Here is a 15,468-nt window from a genome sequence, read left to right on the forward strand (position 1 = left end):
GAGGGGTTTGGGGTCCCCTTTCTGCCCCCTCCCCATTCTGTGAGGGGTTTGGGGGTCCCTCCCCCATGGGTTGAGGGGTTTTGAGGTCCCTTTCTGTCCCCCCTTATGGTTTTTGGGGGGTTTGGGGTCCCCTTTCTACCCCCTCCCCATTCTCTGAGGGGTTTGGGGGTCCCTCCCCCACGGTTTGAGGGGGTTTGGGATCCCTTTCTGCCCCCCCTTATGGTTTAGGGTGGGCTCAGGGTCCCCTTTCTGCCCCCTCCCCATTCTATGAGGGGTTTGGGGGTCCCTCCCCCATGGGTTGAGGGGTTTTGGGGTCCCTTTCTACCTCCTCTTATGGTTTTGGGGTCCCTTTCTGTCCCCCTTATGGTTTTGGGGACCCCTTCTCCCCCCATTATGGGTTTGGGGGGGGGTTGGGGTCTCCTTTCTGCCCCCTCCCCATTCTATGAGGGGTTTGGGGGTCCCTCCCCCATGGGTTGAGGGGTTTTGGGGTCCCTTTCTACCTCCTCTTGTGGTTTTGGGGTCCCTTTCTGTCCCCCCTTATGGTTTTGGGGGGTTTTGGGGTCCCTTTCTAAATCCCCTTATGGTTTTGGGGGGTTTTGGGGTCCCTTTCTGCCCCCCTTATGGTTTTGGGTGGGTTTGGGGTCTCTTTCTGTCCCCCCTTATGGTTTGGGGTGGGTTTGGGGTCCACTTTCTGCCCCCTTCCCTATTCTATGAGGGATTTGGGGGTCCCTCCCCCATGGTTTGAGGGGTTTTGGGGTCCCTTTCTACCCCCCCTTATGGTTTTGGGGTCCCTTTCTACTCCCCCTTATGGATTTGGGGGGTTTTGGGGTCCCCTTTCTGCCCCCTCCCCATTATATGAGGGGTTTGGGGGTCCCTCCCCCACGGTTTGAGGGGTTTTGGGGTCCCTGTCTACCCCCCATTATGGTTTTGGGGTCCCTTTCTACTCCCCCTTATGGTTTTGGGGGGTTTTGGGGTCCCCTTTCTGCCCTCTCCCCATTCTATGAGGGGTTTGGGGGTCCCTCCCCCACGGTTTGAGGGGGTTTGGGGTCCCTTTCTGCCCCCCTTATGGATTGGGGGGGGGTTGGGGTCCCCCCTGTGATTTGGGGTGTTTTGGGTTGTTTTGAGGCCGGGGGGGGTGGGAGACGCGGAGCCCCCCCCGAGTCCCGGCCCCAGCGGAGCCCCCCGAGCTCTCACCACGGTCACCCAGGCCACGCCGGCCCCCGCCCCCGCCCTGCCGGTGAGGGGGGGCTGGGGGGCAGGAGGGGGGGTAAATGGGGCTGGGAGGGGGGTGAATGGGGCTGGAGGGGGGTGAATGGGGCAGAAAGGGGGGGTTATGTGGGTGCTATGGGGCAGGCAAGGGGGGCTGGGGGGCAGTTGTGGGTCTCTGGTGGGCAGTTGGGGGGCAGTAGGGGCTCTGTGGGGCACTGAGGGCTCAGGGGGGCAGTTGGGGGGCACTGAGGGCTCTGGGGGGGCAGTTGGGGGGCAGTGGGGGCTCTGGGGGGGCAGTTGGGGGGCAGTAGGGGCTCTGTGGGTCCGTCCCTTGTCTCCACCCGCCGTGTCCCCCCCCAGCCCATCTCGTCGCTGCGGGAGCCCTCCCCGCCGCCGTCGCCGCTGGCGCTGGTGGTTCTGCCGGGGCCGGCGGGGCCCGAGGCGCTGGGGCTGCCCCCCGAGCTCATGGCCGAGGGGCCGGGCGCCGCGGGGCCTGCCCCCGCCCCGGCCCCGGCCCCCCCTCCGGCCGCCGCTGCCGAGGGCCCCCCGGCCCCCGAGAGCCCCGAGGCCCCCGCGGGCCCCGAGGCGGCGGCGCTGACCCCCGAGGAGCTGGCGGTGACGGCGGCGGCCAGCGAGGAGGCCCAGGCCCTCGCCATCCAGACCGTGCTGCAGGCCGCCCAGCACGCCGCGCTCGGTACGGGGGGGGACGGGGGGGGACGGGGGGTCAGTGTGAGGGGAGAGGGGGGGGAGATGTGGAGGAGATGGGGGGTACACGTGGGCTAGTTGTGGGGTGGGATAGGGGGGTCAATATGGGGCACGATGTGGGGTGGAACATCCCTTTATTTTGAGTCTCTCTTGAGAGAATTCAGAGGGTTCCAGATCCCTTTTGGGGGGTTGGGGGAAAGTAGTGGATCCCTTTAGGGGATTAGGGGGGATCACGGGTCCCATTTGTGGGTTTGGTGGGTCCTGGGTGCCATTTGGGGGATTTAGGGGGGTCCTGTGTCCCTTTTGGGCAGTTTTGGTGGGTCCTGGGTCCCATTTGGAGACTTCTGGGGGTTTTGGATCCTTTTTCAGGGTTTGTGAGGGTCTTGAATCCCTTTTGGGGGGCTGTGGGTTTCTTTTGGGGGGATTCAGAGGGTCCCAGATCGCTTTGGGAGTTTGGGGAAGGGATGTCTTGGATCCCTTTTGTGGGGGTTTTGGGGGGTCCTGGGTTCCATTTGGGGGGATTTAGGGTGGTTTCTGTGTCCCTTTTGGGGGGTTTGGTGGGTCCTGGGTCCCTTTTGGAGGGTTGAGAGGGTCCTAGGTCCTTTCAGGAGTTTTAGGGGGTGGTCCTGGGTGTCTTTTAGGGGGTCTTGGGGGGGATCTTGGGTCCCATTTTGAGGTTGAGGCTCCTGGGACCCATTTGCAGGGATTGGGGAGGTTCTGGGTAAATTTGGGTGGGGGTTGGGGGAGCCTTGGGTCCTTTTGGGAGACTCCTGGGTCCCTTTTGGGGGACTCCTGGTTCCTTTTTGGAGGCTTGGAGTTTCATGGATCCCTTTTGAGGGGGATGTTTTGGGTCCCATTAGGTGTTTTAGGAGGGGTTCTCCTTCTGTTTGGGGGGGTGGGTGGGTTGTGGGGTCTTGGGTCCTTTTGAGGAGGTCCTGAATCCAGTGCAGGGTGGGGGGGAGTGGGGTGTGTCCTGGATCCCTTTTGGGAGTTTGGGGAGAATCCTGGATCCCTTTAGGGGGGATTAGGCATGCCTTGGATCCAATTTGGGAGTTTGTGGGGGTCCTGAGTCCCGTTTTGGGGGTTTTGATGGTTCCTGAGTCCAATCTGGGGGGTTGAGGGGGTCCTGGATCCCTTTTGGGGGTTGGGGGGGGTCCTGGGTCCCTCTTCACCACCCTCCATGCTGCTCCTGGGGTTGGGGCGGGCAGAGGAATTGGGAGCCATGGAGCCATTTCAGACTGGGAGAAAGTGGGAGGAGAATGGCTTTAATATTTGGTCCTTGTTGCTCCCAATCCAAAGCTTTCTGAACTGTCAATAAAGTAAATCGAACTTCAGCAAGTCCACACCTCTGTGCCAGTGACAGTCATTGGTCTCTGAACCTCCTTTGCTTTCTCTTGACCCCTGAGCCGTTCTGGTTCATTTTCTCCCTCTGTCCCGTTGGTTCGGGGCTTGGAGGGAGCAGCTGCGGGGGGTCCGGCTGCTGGCCAAGGTTAACCCACCACAGGACACATCAGGGCTGCCGTGTCCAGTACGGGGCTCCCCGCACAAGGAAGACCCTGCCCAGCCTGGAGAGAGTCCTGCTGAGGCCAGCAGGATGGCTGGGGCTGGAGCACATCGTGGACAAGGAGAGGCTTGGGAGATGGGTTCTGAGAAACCTTTCAGGGTACAACACTGAGCAAGGACCCAGGGCAGCTGGGGGATCCCAATGCAAGGACTTTCTCGGTGTTTGATGAGACAAAGCCATGAGCCCCTGATGGGTTTGGAGCTGTGTGAGAAAGGGCTTGGCTGAGAGACCTGCAGTGGCAAGAGCTGGGGACTGCTGCATAAGAAATTTCAGTAGGAAAAGGGTTCTCTTTTTATTGATAATGGTTGTAGAGTTGGCTATCAGGCCTGCAGCAAGGCAAGGGGTGAGGAGGGGAGTGTGCAAGTGGAGAGAGAACAGCGCTGGGGGATCAAGCGCTTGTGCCCGGCAGTGCTGCCGTGCTGGGATTCTTTTCCCCTCCACCCACGACCGCAGGAACTGTCCCTGCAAGTCCAGAAATGTCTCACAGGAAATATATCAGGAAACAGAAGTCGTTGAACATCCCTTTATTTTGTTTAAGCACTCAGAGAGCACAGCTCCTCATTTACACAGACAATGAGCAAGAAAAGAGAAGAAAACAGTGAATTAAAAACAGGATGACAAGATTATAAAGGGGGGATGAAAGGGGGTTTGGGGGGTGCTAGAGGGGTTTTGAGGGGGAATAAAGGGGGTTTGGGGGGAACAAAGGGAGTTTGGGGGGCATAAAAGGGGGTTTGGGGGGATAATAGAGGGTTTGGGTGGATAAAGGGGGTTAAAGGGGTTTTGGGGTGATATAAGGGAGTTTAGGGGGAATAAAGGCATTTGGGGGGAGTTTGGGGGGATAAAAGGGGGTTTGGGGAGTGATAAAGGGAGTTTAGGGGGCTAAAAAGGGTGTTTTATCCGTTTATCCCCCCAAAACCTCTTTAATGCCTTCAAACTCCATATATTGCTCCCATAGGAGGCTTGGGAGGGATCCATATGGGAAAATCCATTCACCATCGCACAAATCAAGGAACAGACCCGACTCCAGCAGCCAAGGATGAGGCTGAATGAGGTAGAAAGCCTCAGCCCTGGTCGAGGACCCGAAGCAGGAGGGGCACCGGCCCCCAGGATCAATCTTGGACCCCAGGCTCGTGCACGTCCACCTCACAGGGAGGTGATCCAGGTGGCACTAGAAACAGGTTTGCTGTTGCCGGGACGATGGCTGCGGGCAGGGTGAGGCCTCTGGTTTTCCTGCCACGAGCAGTGGCTGCAGGAGCTGGGTCTGGCTCCACAGAGCCCTCTCTGCAGAGAGAAAAGGTGTGTCTGAGGCCTCAGCTGCAGAGGCAGGATGGGGAATCTCCTCCATGGCATGGAGCTGGCTCGGCTCCGCACCCCAGGCTCAGAGCTGCCGGCACAGCGTGACCGAGGGGGACACCGGCACCTGATGGCACCTCCGAGCAGGGGGATTCCTGCAGGCAGGTTCCCTGTCAGGAGCGGGCGCTGGTGCGCGTCTCGCTTTCCAGGGGAAGCTCAGCCCCTGCTCTTCCCCATCCTGACCTGGCTTTGCCCACGCCGGTCACCCAGCCTTGGTCAGTGTGCGGCTGTGCCCAGCGCTCCTCAGGATGGCAGCAGGGCTGGGGTCAGGGTGGGGGTGGGCTGGCACAGCAACTGAGTTAATGGAAAATCTTCACAGCGGCTGACCAAGGCTGGGTGCCGGTGCCGGCCCTTGCCCGCTCACCTGATCCCCGCGCTCGCTGTGGAGCAGCCTGGACATATCCTGGGCTTCCAGAACTACCAAAGTGAGGAAGATAATGAGGCTGATGGGGACCACAGCCCCCCGTGCCTCCACCATGCTTCTGCTGCCAGCTCTGCTAGAGCGGTGCCTGTGGATTCCTGCTATTCCCAGGATTCCTGCTATGCCCAACGTCCAGTAGATTTCCCCGTCTTTGGACACGTGAACACCTGCAGCATTCTGGGAATCGTGATCCCCTGGGGCTGTCTTGCTGTCCACACCTGGAGGAACAATTCAGAATGTCGGTCAGTCCTGTGCCCCTCTGGAGGGCTCTCAGCACGTGTGGTGTGGCCAGAATGTTCTCTGTTCCCCTTGGTATATATTCAGGGTGCTGAGGCTCCAGCTGTCTGGGTGTGAAGGGCAGCTGCCGCTTTCCAGCTGGGCTCCTCGATCTGCAGAGAGAGCTCTGTGGAGAGAAAAGGTGTGTCTGAGGCCTCAGCTGCAGAGTCACGATGGGGAATCTCCTCCCATGGCACAAGTCTGGGGCTGGTGGTTGCCGGGTTGGTTCCTTGGTGCCTGGGCCACTTGAGGGCTGGTGGGGGCTGGATGCTGGAGCTCAGTCTGGATATTTGGGGTGCCGGGGCTCCAGCTGTGTGGAAAGCCACCGCTTTCCACCTGGGGTTCTGGACCTGCAGAGAGGGCTCTGTGGAGAGAAAAGTTGTGGCTGAGGCCTCAGCTGCAGATGGAGGACGGGGAATCTCCTGCACGACACGGAGCTGGCTCGGCTCCGCACCCCAGGCTCAGAGCTGCCGGCACAGCGTGACCGAGGGGGACACCGGCACCTGATGGCACCTCCGAGCAGGGGGATTCCTGCAGGCAGGTTCCCTGTCAGGAGCGGGCGCTGGTGCGCGTCTCGCTTTCCAGGGGAAGCTCAGCCCCTGCTCTTCCCCATCCTGACCTGGCTTTGCCCACGCCGGTCACCCAGCCTTGGTCAGTGTGCGGCTGTGCCCAGCGCTCCTCAGGATGGCAGCAGGGCTGGGGTCAGGGTGGGGGTGGGCTGGCACAGCAACTGAGTTAATGGAAAATCTTCACAGCGGCTGACCAAGGCTGGGTGCCGGTGCCGGCCCTTGCCCGCTCACCTGATCCCCGCGCTCGCTGTGGAGCAGCCTGGACATATCCTGGGCTTCCAGAACTACCAAAGTGAGGAAGATAATGAGGCTGATGGGGACCACAGCCCCCCGTGCCTCCACCATGCTTCTGCTGCCAGCTCTGCTAGAGCGGTGCCTGTGGATTCCTGCTATTCCCAGGATTCCTGCTATGCCCAACGTCCAGTAGATTTCCCCGTCTTTGGACACGTGAACACCTGCAGCATTCTGGGAATCGTGATCCCCTGGGGCTGTCTTGCTGTCCACACCTGGAGGAACAATTCAGAATGTCGGTCAGTCCTGTGCCCCTCTGGAGGGCTCTCAGCACGTGTGGTGTGGCCAGAATGTTCTCTGTTCCCCTTGGTATATATTCAGGGTGCTGAGGCTCCAGCTGTCTGGGTGTGAAGGGCAGCTGCCGCTTTCCAGCTGGGCTCCTCGATCTGCAGAGAGAGCTCTGTGGAGAGAAAAGGTGTGTCTGAGGCCTCAGCTGCAGAGTCACGATGGGGAATCTCCTCCCATGGCACAAGTCTGGGGCTGGTGGTTGCCGGGTTGGTTCCTTGGTGCCTGGGCCACTTGAGGGCTGGTGGGGGCTGGATGCTGGAGCTCAGTCTGGATATTTGGGGTGCCGGGGCTCCAGCTGTGTGGAAAGCCACCGCTTTCCACCTGGGGTTCTGGACCTGCAGAGAGGGCTCTGTGGAGAGAAAAGTTGTGGCTGAGGCCTCAGCTGCAGATGGAGGACGGGGAATCTCCTGCACGACACGGAGCTGGCTCGGCTCCGCACCCCAGGCTCAGAGGTGCTGGCACAGCGTGACCGAGGGGGACACCGGCACCTGATGGCACCTCCGAGCAGGAGGATCCCTGCAGGCAGTGAAGTCTAAAGTCTTTGTGGCACTGTTAGTATTTACCAAGGAGTGTATAACTTCTGGTCATTTTGACTCAATTTCTATTTCTCTCTTGGGACCTTTGAGCCTGAAGGTTGTTTCCGGAGAGGCAGAAGAGCCCTTAGTTGTAAAAACACATGAAGTTTTATTAGGAAACGGTTACTTAACTGCGATCCCAGGGCGAGCCTCCTGGGAATCTCTGCAAACTGGAGTTCTTGTTAGCATCTCATTATCCAGCATCTTGTCTTTCTCCATTTTTCTTGGCCACGGCTTTTCTTTGCCTCAGGCTGTAGGGAGAACGCCTCAGCTCCGATGGAGGAGCCTGAGCAGAGCAGGCACCGGCCCCGAGCATCCACCTTGGACCCAGGGTCCATCCCGTCCACCTCACAGGGAGGTGATCCAGATGGCACAAGTCAGGGGCTGCTGGTTGCCGGGTTGGTTCCTTGGCGCCTGGGTGGGGGCAGCAGCAACCGCAGCGGGGACACCCAGGATCGGCTGCCTGGGGAACGATGGCTGGGGGCAGGGCGAGGCCACTGGTGTTGCGGGTACGACCAGTGGATGCTGGAGCTGGGTCTGGCTCCTGTGGGTGCTGGGGCTGTAGCTGCATGGTTGTGAAGGGCCGCCACTTTCCGGCTGGGCTCCTCGATCTGCAGAGAGAGCTCTGTGGAGAGAAAAGGTGTGTCTGAGGCCTCAGCTGCAGAGGCAGGATGGGGAATCTCCTCCATGGCATGGAGCTGGCTCGGCTCCGCACCCCAGGCTCAGAGCTGCCGGCACAGCGTGACCGAGGGGGACACCGGCACCTGATGGCACCTCCGAGCAGGGGGATTCCTGCAGGCAGGTTCCCTGTCAGGAGCGGGCGCTGGTGCGCGTCTCGCTTTCCAGGGGAAGCTCAGCCCCTGCTCTTCCCCATCCTGACCTGGCTTTGCCCACGCCGGTCACCCAGCCTTGGTCAGTGTGCGGCTGTGCCCAGCGCTCCTCAGGATGGCAGCAGGGCTGGGGTCAGGGTGGGGGTGGGCTGGCACAGCAACTGAGTTAATGGAAAATCTTCACAGCGGCTGACCAAGGCTGGGTGCCGGTGCCGGCCCTTGCCCGCTCACCTGATCCCCGCGCTCGCTGTGGAGCAGCCTGGACATATCCTGGGCTTCCAGAACTACCAAAGTGAGGAAGATAATGAGGCTGATGGGGACCACAGCCCCCCGTGCCTCCACCATGCTTCTGCTGCCAGCTCTGCTAGAGCGGTGCCTGTGGATTCCTGCTATTCCCAGGATTCCTGCTATGCCCAACGTCCAGTAGATTTCCCCGTCTTTGGACACGTGAACACCTGCAGCATTCTGGGAATCGTGATCCCCTGGGGCTGTCTTGCTGTCCACACCTGGAGGAACAATTCAGAATGTCGGTCAGTCCTGTGCCCCTCTGGAGGGCTCTCAGCACGTGTGGTGTGGCCAGAATGTTCTCTGTTCCCCTTGGTATATATTCAGGGTGCTGAGGCTCCAGCTGTCTGGGTGTGAAGGGCAGCTGCCGCTTTCCAGCTGGGCTCCTCGATCTGCAGAGAGAGCTCTGTGGAGAGAAAAGGTGTGTCTGAGGCCTCAGCTGCAGAGTCACGATGGGGAATCTCCTCCCATGGCACAAGTCTGGGGCTGGTGGTTGCCGGGTTGGTTCCTTGGTGCCTGGGCCACTTGAGGGCTGGTGGGGGCTGGATGCTGGAGCTCAGTCTGGATATTTGGGGTGCCGGGGCTCCAGCTGTGTGGAAAGCCACCGCTTTCCACCTGGGGTTCTGGACCTGCAGAGAGGGCTCTGTGGAGAGAAAAGTTGTGGCTGAGGCCTCAGCTGCAGATGGAGGACGGGGAATCTCCTGCACGACACGGAGCTGGCTCGGCTCCGCACCCCAGGCTCAGAGCTGCCGGCACAGCGTGACCGAGGGGGACACCGGCACCTGATGGCACCTCCGAGCAGGGGGATTCCTGCAGGCAGGTTCCCTGTCAGGAGCGGGTGCTGGTGTGCGTCTCGCTTTCCAGGGGAAGCTCAGCCCCTGCTCTTTCCCATTCTGACCTGGCTTTGCCCACGCCGGTCACTCATGTCCAGGCAGGATCTGCTTGAGCCGACCTCAGCTCTGGTCAGAGGAGGCTCCCGGGAAGAAGGCCCAGGAGTTCAGAGGCCAATTAAAGCACCCGACAGCGGCTGAAATCTCAGCAGAGAGTTTTGGCCAAGACGTCATTCACCGCTGCCCAGCAGCCTGAGTAGAAACGCTTTGCGGCTACGAGCAGCCCTTGCAGGAAGCCGTGGGGGCAATCAGTGACTCACCGTGTTCTCTTCCTCCACATCCAGATCACGACACTGCACACCAGGATCACAATCACGAGGGAATGCAGGGCTCCTACTGCACCCATCATGAAGTGCAGTTGCACATCTGGGGGCCCTCTGACACTCTTGGTCGTCTGGGACTTGACAACACTTGGGGTTGTCTCACCGAGCACACCTGGAGGAGCCATTGGGAATGTCAGTCCGTGCTGTGACCCTCTGGAGAGCTCACCCAACAAAACTCAGGTGGCCAGGAGAGCACATGGGGAGCACCGATCCTTGTCCAGTTTTCCTTTCAGCTACATGGACAAAAGCTGTCCCTGCAGCAGGGAGGGCCACCCCAACGCTCCCTCCTCCCTGATGGGTGACACCGGGTCACTACGGGACAGCAGCTACCGGGCGTGCCAGTGGCCGGCATCGCCTCTGCTCCTTTGGCAGGGACGGGCACTGAGCCACTGCTCCCTTCCGAGAACACGTCCTTCTGCTCAGCTTCTCTGTCCATCTCTGGAGAGAGCAAGAGGGACAGTCTGTAAAGACTGCTCAGGACCTGGATTCTCTTGGAAAGAATAATCTGATCAGTAGGGTGGGCTTCCCCGGGCTGGGACAGCACTGCCAGGAGTCCGAGAAAGGCAAAGCCTCAGCACAGCTCCAGCACAAGGCGACAGTAAACACCTTCCTTCAAAGGGGACACGGAGACACTGCAGCCACTTCTACTGCGGAAGAGCCCTTCGCAGAAGCACATCCCATCCTGCCACCTCCATCCCACGGAGGGGTCACAAACACACGCAGTGGACAGAACCCCATCTCTGTCACCATGTCCTGGGCACTTTCACCATCAAGAGCCCACAGATCCCCAAGCCAGAGGGAAACCAGTTCTGTAAAACACATCCAGGAACAGAGAGAAAAGCCACCTGAGACCAAATCCACAGCCCTTCATGGTCGCTGCCCTCAAGGCAGCTGTGCGGCCTCAAGCTGGGTGTCCAGCTTCCATCCGTCCCTGACCCTGAGGTGTCACCCAGAGTTCTCAGCCACCAAGGAGAAGAGGGGCTGGACCCGTTGGTGAAGCTGGGGCTGCTCCGATCCTGGCCAGCTCTGGCCAACCCTGCCAGACTCAGTACCCTCAAGCTGCCTGCGCGTCCTCTCGGCCACCCAGGGCTGCTCTCCCCTCCGCTGACCTGCAGCAAGGGCTGAGCACCCACAGCTCCTGCCGGTCGGGTGCCAACGTCTGCCAGAACGGCTCTGGCCAGAAACGGCACCGCTGGGGATGCGGCTGTGCTGGGGGCTCAGCTGGGACCACAACTGGTGGCAGCAGAGACTCTGCACCATCCCTGTGGCTCAGCAGCTCCTACAAGGCCTGACAGCGCGTGTCAGTGCAATGAGGCTCTGAACGATCCCTTCCTGCTGGAGGAGGCTCTGGCGTGTCCAGACGGGTCCCTATACCCTCCGCTTCCCGAGCCCTGGGCTTACAAGGGCTGCATACTCACCGATTGCTTTCTCCAGGTTTTGCCTTGTTATCCACATGCGGCAACACCCCAGACACACTCCAGCAAGGAAGACATCCTGCAGGAAAATGTAACAAAGACTGCTCTTCATGCAAATTCAAACAAAGACAATTAGATCTTTTAGTTCTGCGTTAATTCGTTACCCGTCAAACACAAAAGATACTGCCACTCCGTCTTCCACATTGTGACAACAGCAGTTTCAAAATTTCTTACTCTTAAATAAAGCTTAACTTATTGTTCATCAAAATAAAAGCAGTGTTCGGGGTTTTCTTTTTAAATCTTAAATATTTATATTTTTTTTCCAGAAAAAAATAGGTGTTTCACAGAATAAGTTGTGGATTTCCCATGTTGCTCAAACTGATACTAATTAATATTTCAGCAGAGATGGAGAACACCGATGATAACAATTCCCTGGCAACAGATAGCATAATTAATTCACGTGACAAGTACCATTTCTAAATGCGTGCACAATTGATTTTATAAGAACTGGACAGAGGTTATTGCACCTCCAGGGAAGGTGAATCAACCCCCTTCCTGGGCAGCCTCTGCCAGTGCCCAATGACCCTTTCTGTGAAGAATTTTTTCCTAATGTCCAGCCTAAATCTCCCCTGGTGGAGAGGGGAGGTTGGACAGTGACATTGGGAAGGACAAACGGGGGGTACCAGCTGCATCACATTCCGTTGTTGGCTGCAGCAGAACCATCTTGTCTATTTTAACAGTGAAATTTGATCAAAATGCTTCTACAAACACCGGCAAATGCTACGTTTGAGCTGAAAATGCCAGTCTGTCAGTGGGGTGACTTAGCACATCGCCCGTCCTTCCTCCTCTCCATTACTGCCTCTGTTAGAGATCACTTCCTGCACAGCTATCTTGGAGGTAGATTTGTTCAAACATTACCTTCCTGGAAAAAAACCCTTTGTTTTATTTCAATGAAGGCTAAAAAAATGCCTAAAAAGCCTAAAAATAGCGTCTAAGATCTCTTGCAATTTTCACTGCCTTCCATTGTAACATCAAAAACGTTGCTCATTTACGCAGCTCCTTGTTTTCTTTTCCTCCTGGTCAACTTTGACAAAACCCACATTCCTCCCGTGGAAACCACTGGAAGTGGGAGTAAAAAGACAGTATTTTCAACATTTTGCATTAAAAAGCATCAACCAACACAAACAACCGAGAGCAAAACACTCCTCTCCCTGGGACTCGCTGCACCTAATTCTGCCTCCGGTGTGAGACCCACCTCTCAGCTCCCCTCTGAGTAGTGAAGGGATCAGAATGTCCAGAAGCCAATTCAGTCCAAGCTAAGATGAGACGGTAAAAAACAGTATTTCCCTTAAACACATTAAGGTATTTTTAGTCTGAATCACCAAATGCGGTTTTCATCATCACTGAAACAAAGCTGGAGGCCAAACCCCTTTGCAGGAGATTTTAAAATCCCTGCCCCAAGAGCTCGTGGCATTTCAGAGCTATCAAATCCTCAAGCCCAGAGGGGCAGAGCCCAAAGCTACAGAGATGAGCTATTTCTATGCTCAGAGGAAAAAACACAATATAAATGTACACCAAAGAAAATATAAGCCTGAAAGGACAGATACACAGCAACGGTGCAAGGTGAAACGTGAATATCCCCTTCCATTAGCAGGAGTGAGCAGCCTGCTTCTCCGAGAGGCAAAGGAGAAGGTTTGCCTCCAGGATCTGAGAGGGGTCACTGGAACCAGGAATATTCATACATGAACCAGGCAGAACGAGGGGATACAGCTTAGTAACGCCAGGCAGGAAAAGATCTGCAAGATGTGAAGCCAAACAATGTTAAAAACAGTTTGAAAATTACCTCCTAACCCACCAGCTAACGACCTTTAAAGCTGATCTCGTCAACTTCACCTATGCATCAAGGCTTAACCTAAGTACTGCGAGTCATTTAAAAACGCTGTTTTAATTAAGCAGGTTAATATAGGGTTGCTTTAGATGTGTAAGCGAGGGATCCCTGCCTTGCTAGCGCACCATCATGGACCTCGTACCCAGGAAGACACCAGCCTTTCAGCTCTGAGATCACAAACAGGACCATCAAAATCAACTGGTGAAGTGACTTTCACCTCTAAAGATCAGTAAGTTTTACACATTCAAACAATAAAGCCATTTCCCAGCAAAGATGCCAGCACAGCAGCGTTTACCAAGTGTTATCCAGCAGGACTAAGTTTCTTGGAAGCGAGACTGATGCAAGGGGAAGGTGAGAAGCCGGGACTGGAACGCCTAAAAGCAACCAGCACATCCATAAGGGACTCTTTTCAACCTATCAAGTCATTTTTTTCCCCATCTATCAAGTAATTTTCCCAGGATGCCGACCGTCAAGGCACAGAGTAGAGTTTTTAACCAAACCTGACGGGTGCCATCCAGCTCCCATCTACTCAAGAGGGGAAATAGAACTCAAGGCTACCCATAAAATGGTCTGTAGAGAAACAGAGAAGCCTTTCAAATAGAGCAAATCTCATTGAAGTCATGGAGTCCCGCTGCCGGCAGCAGGTTCTGGATCGAGCCCAAGAGGAGAGGGCCAGCAAGGTTTTATTTGCCTCCCACAGAGCATCAGGAGGGGACCTGGAACTAGACGGTGGCCCCAGGAGAAGGGCTCTCCTCTCCCCTCCTCCCGCCAGCGCAGCCAATCGAGCCGAGCCGGGAGGTGAGGCTCCACAGCCGTAACTCTGCCAACTTGAAGGAAACGTCAGGGGCTGGAGAATTTCCTCACGTGTTTCCAATGTGGTTTCTATGCATTTTATTGCTCATTTGCAGATCAAAAATGCTGGAGGGATTCCAACTATTTCACACAGAATCTCACACTCCCGGCTGGCTGCAGCCCCAAAGCCTGAGTTTCTTCCCTTGAAATACTGCCCAGTGTTACTTTGGGATGTGACCTGATAGCGGAAGCCCACGGGGACCCTGAAACGATAATCGTTCCAGCTGCGATTGGTTGCCCAGCGCTGGCTGATGCCAGCACGGGTTTGTCAGTGCTGCTGACAAACAGGGACTCAGCAGCTAACGCCTCCTGTTCACACCACCACAAAAACCATGCCTGGAATCACACAATCCGGTACCCAACGGAGGAGGCAGGGAGTTCTTCCGCCTCAGGGAAAGGGTTGCAAGTCCTGGCATGACCAGCCCAAGGGAGCCTGATGCTGGAAACCGCCACGTTTCTTTTCTATGAAAAGAGGAACCACCAGTTTGCTATGTGATAGCAGCTGGTTTGTTAAACAGGGATGAAACAACAAGAAATACTTCACATCAAAACCTTCGAGGAGAAGGGATTGAAGGCTCCGCTCCAGCCCAGCCCACCGAGCCTCAACAGTGGGAAGACTGACCAGAAAGCAAAGGGATCTCCTCGCTGGGGTTTGCAGCCTTCCCTGCTCATTGGAGAAGAGGAGGCTGAGGGGAGACCTCATTGCTCTCTCCAACTACCTGAAAGGAGGTTGTGGAGAGGAGGGAGCTGGGCTCTTCTCCCAAGGGACAGGGGACAGGATGAGAGGGAATGGCCTCAAGCTCCACCAGGGGAGGGTCAGGCTGGACATTTTCACAGAAAGGGTCACTGGGCACTGGCAGAGGCTGCCCAGGGAGGGGGTTGAGTCACCTTCCCTGGAGGGGTTTAAGGGACGGGTGGACAAGGTGCTGAGGGACATGGTTTAGTGATTGATGGGAATGGTTGGACTCCATCATCCGGTGGGTCTCTTCCAACCTGTAGATTCTAGGATTCTATGATCTCCAGCCTAAGAGTGGATGGCGAGGGAAGGAGCCGGACGACGCCGTCAGATCACTAGATAGCACTCAAGGAAATGATGATCAGGAGACGAGCATGCGGCAGAGCTTAGAAATTCCATAAGGCCGGTTGTTTCCATACAGGCGCTCACAAGCAAAACCAGAGAACAATAGCTAAATTTATTCCCTCATTCTTTCTGAAAGGGAAAAAAGCTGCTTCATTGCCTCTGACTAATCGAAACACCTACTTTCTATTACAATTTCATTTTCACTGCAGTTTCTTTTCCACTTAATTCAAGAACTATCAACACTTGGAAATCACAAGCTTGTCCTTTCCTTCCCCTTTATTTCCACACCCAAAATACCTCAATCTCCTCTATCACAAATTACACAGCTGACTGGCAGCAATTTTGGGGAAACGGGTAGACTTGTTTCTCCTTCTAAGGCACAGAAAACAGAATCTTGCATCTCATGCTTCACAAAACACTTTAGAGATAAACACAAAGAGACCTGGAGATCTTGCCATGCTCTGTCCGCACCAAACTTCTCATCCAAGGCAGCACCTGGCAAAGCTGACCTGACATTTCCACAGATCATGGAATGCTTCGAGTTGGAAGGGACTTCAAAGCCCATCCAGTTCCACCCCTGCCATGGACAAGGACACCTCCCACTGGATTAGGGGCTCCAAGCCCCATCCAGCCTGGCCTCGAACCCCTCCAGG

The sequence above is a fragment of the Phaenicophaeus curvirostris genome, chromosome 31 (genome assembly GCF_032191515.1).
Source record: "Phaenicophaeus curvirostris isolate KB17595 chromosome 31, BPBGC_Pcur_1.0, whole genome shotgun sequence".
Classification (NCBI taxonomy): Eukaryota; Metazoa; Chordata; class Aves; order Cuculiformes; family Cuculidae; genus Phaenicophaeus; species Phaenicophaeus curvirostris.